The sequence below is a fragment of the Penaeus monodon genome, unplaced genomic scaffold (genome assembly GCF_015228065.2).
Source record: "Penaeus monodon isolate SGIC_2016 unplaced genomic scaffold, NSTDA_Pmon_1 PmonScaffold_22421, whole genome shotgun sequence".
Classification (NCBI taxonomy): domain Eukaryota; kingdom Metazoa; phylum Arthropoda; class Malacostraca; order Decapoda; family Penaeidae; genus Penaeus; species Penaeus monodon.
This window is the reverse complement of record NW_023652391.1, coordinates 1-5,285: the sequence shown is the minus strand read 5'-3', so window position 1 is coordinate 5,285 and position 5,285 is coordinate 1. Positions and strand designations below refer to the sequence as shown.

The following is a 5,285-nucleotide window of genomic DNA, read 5'->3' as shown; positions in this document are numbered from 1 at the left end:
GTCTTCACGACCGATGCCCAATTCCAAGCTTGTGCTGATGATGGAATTAGAAGGACTGTGAACTTTTGCTGTCTGCTACGGTTTTGTTGCTAAGGGTGACCACTTACCTGTTGCCCCAGATGTGCCAAGTTCTGAGTCTCATACCATCTTCCATCCAACTGTTTGTCAACAAAGTGCTCTCCTGGCTCTTCACGACCTGATGCCCTTCCAGCCTGCTTGCCCAGCAGCACCAGCTGAAGAAACAGTAAAGTTCTTCCCTTGCATGGAAGCTACTCTTTCTCCTACGAGACTCAGAGTAGCTCACGACATGAAAGTGCAGACGCACAGAACAACGTCAAGGGAAGGTTTTCCCTTTTATTGCTGATGATGACGTAAATAGGGAAATCCAGTACGTTGCTGGAGCTGACACCGGCTACATTGCTGAAGGAGACTCCCTTCCTCAAGGACCATCTGTTCCAGGTGCAGAAACTGGAATTCCAACTGGACGTATTCTTCCTGTTCTTTCTGAAGAAGAAGCCAATGCTCTAGCAGGAGTCTCACCTCTGCTGAAGTCTGGAGAGGGGACCGACATTCAAGCAGATGCTTCGTACAAGTTTGCCTTTGATTCTGATAGTTATTCACGGACTGAGGAAGCTGATGCTGATGGAAACATTGTCGGAACCTATACTTACGTAGATGAAGACGGAAAAGAACATACTGTTAGTTTTGTAGCAGGAAGAAAAACCGGATTTTTGCCCAAAGCAGCTGCAGGAGACACAACACCTGTAGCAGCTGCTTCACCTGCGTATTCGTCACCTTCCAGACCAAGCACTGTTATAACTGCCCAAGCTGCCAGTCCTGTAACAATAACCAAAGCTGCAGGATCCTCAGCAACGTCCGGGAGTCACACATCGCAGGTCGTAGGCGACGTTCTCCTTCACCAGTATAATGCTGTCAACAGTCCCAAATATGGTTACGTCTTCACGGCTGTCCGCTAATTATGAGAGGGATCGTGCACGAAGAGAAAGGGACTTTCAGTCCGGATTTTCTTTCTGGTTTAAAACACGTGTATATACTTGACTTCATTCCATTTGGAGTGAATTTAACAGAAAAGCGGTGTGGTCAATAAACCCAATAAATTCATGTATTGAGAAATTTCCTTAACAAGATATGCAAAGAAAACAACAACAAAAGAAGAATATAAGAAATTTTAACCAATATAATAGAAATAGAAGAGATAACCTATAGTAAAAATGACACTGTATGATTCCTTATTCTCTACAGGCAGTCGTACCCATCAGTAGTGTGGTGATTTTTTGCTTGTTAAGTGCCAGGGATAGCCTCACATACAAAAAAGAAAGAATGGATTTTCCATCTTTTACTTCAAGATATATTTTGCATTAACATATTTCAAACAAAGATCACTATTGTCTGTGGCTGATGGTACAGTAATAGAAACATTACTGCATATGAATACCACTTTTAACTCTCTGTCTGTAGCGATCAACAGTTTATTTTCCTTTACTTCATACAGAGTTTTTCATGGCTCTTGGAGTTCCAGTTTTACAAAATGTATGAATAATAATTCCAAGGACATTCAGAGATTTAAGAGCTAAACGACTCTTACCATGGGAAACTTTTGTGAAACACTGAATTATACCTTAAAGTCATTTGCAATGCCGAAGTCACGTGTTTCCGAAAGAAAACACCATCTTTGACAAGCCATGTCGCATAAATGAGAGTATTTTTTATTCAGTTGCATCTCATAATGAATCAAATTATTGCTATAACACAGTTTATACGTATGTTTATGTGCGTGTGTGTGTCTGTGTGTGTGTAACTATATATATTTTATATATTATATATATAGTATATATATATATATACTATATATATATATATATATATATATATATTATATATATATAGTAGATATAATAATAAATATATATATATATATATATATATATATATATGATTTATATTATGATGTGTGTGTGTGTGTGTGTGTGCATATATATACATACACATATATACATACATAAAATATATGCATATATACATACATAGATATATTGTATATATACATACATATACGTACACATACACACCCTCGCACACCCACACCCACGCACACACACACCACATCATAATATTATATATATATATATATATATATATATATATATATATATATATATATAATATATATATTATATATATGTGTGGTTGTGTATATATTATATATATATAATATATATATATATATATATATATATATATTATTAGGTTTATATTGTATATATATTATATATACTATATTATGAGTATATATACATTCAGATATATATTAATATACATACATATACTTTACACATACACATCGCAAACCAAGCCACACACACAACATACATACATATATATATTATCTATACTAATATATTATATATATATATATATATATATATATATATATATAAGGAAGAAATCAATTATGTATATATATAATGATAATATAATAATATATAGATATATAATAATAGTATAATATATATAGTATTTTTAATGATGTGTGTGTGTGTGTGTGTGTGTGTGATGTGTGTATGTTGTTGCTAGTGTGTGCGTGTATGTATGATGCATATATATATATATATATATATATATATATTATATATATATATTATATATATATATATGTGTGTGTGTTGTTTGTGTTGTTTGTGTGATGGTGTGTGTTCTATATATGATATATATTATATACATATACAGGTGCAGCATAAGTTACGCCTTTTTCATATTATAATTTTGTTGAATAAATATTATTGCACTAGACTGAGAAATGAAAAAAACAGATAATTGATTACAGTAGTTAAAGAAACAATATTTATAAAAATGCCTTACCAAAAAGCTATCCATCATTGTTCAATACAATGACAAATTCTCCTAACTCACATGCTAAGATGCTCCCCTTCGTGTCAATAGTATGCTGATCACTACCACAACACTACACACCGTTTGACAAACATTTCCAATGTGATTACAGAATATTTACCTAAATTACTATTTAATTCAGGAGCTGTTTTCGGTTTGAGGCTAAACCGATCTTTCAATGCCACCCACGGCTGGTGACCTCGATGGCTACTCATTGGTCTCGGCGTCCGCCTCGAATTTTGTGACCCTTTCCGACTCTCACCCAAATGGGGTGCGTCGCGTCTGTTAAAAGTAATATTTTGATTTTGACTTCTTGGAAAAAATTCCGTTTGCAACATATGTAACAAAATTCCTGCCTAAAAATGCTATCAAAGAATATCACTCCTATGATCCCATGGAAGAAATGGCGACCAAATTGTATTCCTGGTAGGTTAACTTTCCTTTTCCAAAATAACGTAAGAATTAACATTGCTCCAATGCACCAATTATGGCGTTTGGGTATGTCCATTTAACTTTAAACTTCTTCATCTGCCCATCATATCATATCAAGAAAGGTTACATCTTCATTAACGTTTGTCATAATAAATTTTTCAATCGTCCATCTCGATCTCCATCATGCACATTTTGCAGTACACGTAGGGTGCAAGGTCTCATCTTTAGCTTATTCAACATCCTGCGAACAATCCTACCACTGATACCTAACTCGAGTATGCAACAAGGAATCTTGTAGTTCATAGGACTTTTTTATACTTACACTTTCAAAGTGAACTTGCGAAATGTTAAATTCTGCTGATGACGATCGAGCGGCTGCAGCACCTTTTTTGATTTTTTTTGGTAACAAAGTTGAACTGTTTTCACTCTCTGTTTTTTGTTAATATCATGGCCATGAAACATCTGAAATAAATAAAGAAGAGAAAATTAAAATAATAAAAAAAAAGATATATTTTGAGATATTTATAAAATTTAAAAAGGGTGTTATGCCGCACACTACATCTAGTCATATTGTGGAGGTTCTTCAAACCTCGCCTCAGAGAGACACAGCAGAATCCAGATGGGGTGTCCAGATCTCCCTTTTATTTTTATTACCGTTTTAACCCCTGCTCACTTTTAGTTAAGTTTCCCTTTTTTTTAAACCCCTTTTTTCTAAGTCGAGTGTATAAACGTTTTCCTGTGTTTTATTTCGTTCTCTTAAGTAATGATTGATGTCTTTAATATTTTAGTTCTTAAAGCTTGCCTCTGTACTATTTTATTTGGTGTTTTTAATCATTTTGATCGTCATTTTAATTGTTCTTTTTTAAATTAAGATTTATTCTTCGTATTCTTATTTTAGCTTTTTATTCGATTTACAGATGAGCATGACGGGGTTTGTCCTTTTTACATTGTAAACTTGTCTTTTTATTGTATGTATTTGTATTTTGATTTTATTATTTTACCATACAAATGTTTTTATTCATGTTTACGTTACTGACATCGTCTTTTTAGCTTTTTACCGATGTCAATGACGTCAGTACTTTTATATTACATAATAGAAAAATAATTTAGTACACCACCACACACACACACAATATGTATATATATATAATATGTGGGTGGGTTTGTGTGTGTGTGTGTGTGTGTTTTATTTGTATGTTATATGTATAGAAAATATATATATATATGTATATATATATGTAATATATGTATATATATGTAATATTATACATATATATACAATATATACATATACATATATGTATATATATATAATATATAATTTTATACATATATATATATACACACACACATTATATACCATATAGTATATATATATCATATACATATAATACATATATATATAATACATATATTACATATATACATATATATATATACATATATATACATATATATTACCTATATGTATATATATGTTGTTGTTATGTATATATATTGTATATATATATAATAATATATATATTATATATTTATATATATATATATATATACACACACACACACCACACCACACACGCACACACACACCCACAAACACCCACACCCACACACACACACACAACACACCCACACACACACACACACACACACACACACACACATTAATATAATATAAAATATTATATATATATATTTTAATATATATTATATATATATATATATTGTGTGTGTGTGTTTGTGTGTACTAGGTTATTTTTCTATTATGTACTATAAAAACAAATAAGGTCTGGGGAAGGGCAGCTAAACTTTGTCATGATGAAATAAATAAATACATACCTATATATATATATATATATATTATATATATTTTTATATAATATTATATATATATCATTTTTTTTAATTATTTATCTATTGATTTCAAAATACTTAGATAAATA

The 5,285-nt window shown here is 31.4% G+C and overlaps 1 pseudogene; it reads left to right on the top strand.

Moving 5' to 3' along the window:
* Positions 1-3: 3 nt before the first annotated feature.
* Positions 4-1,124, top strand: LOC119570144 (annotated as a pseudogene).
* Positions 1,125-5,285: the final 4,161 nt, after the last annotated feature.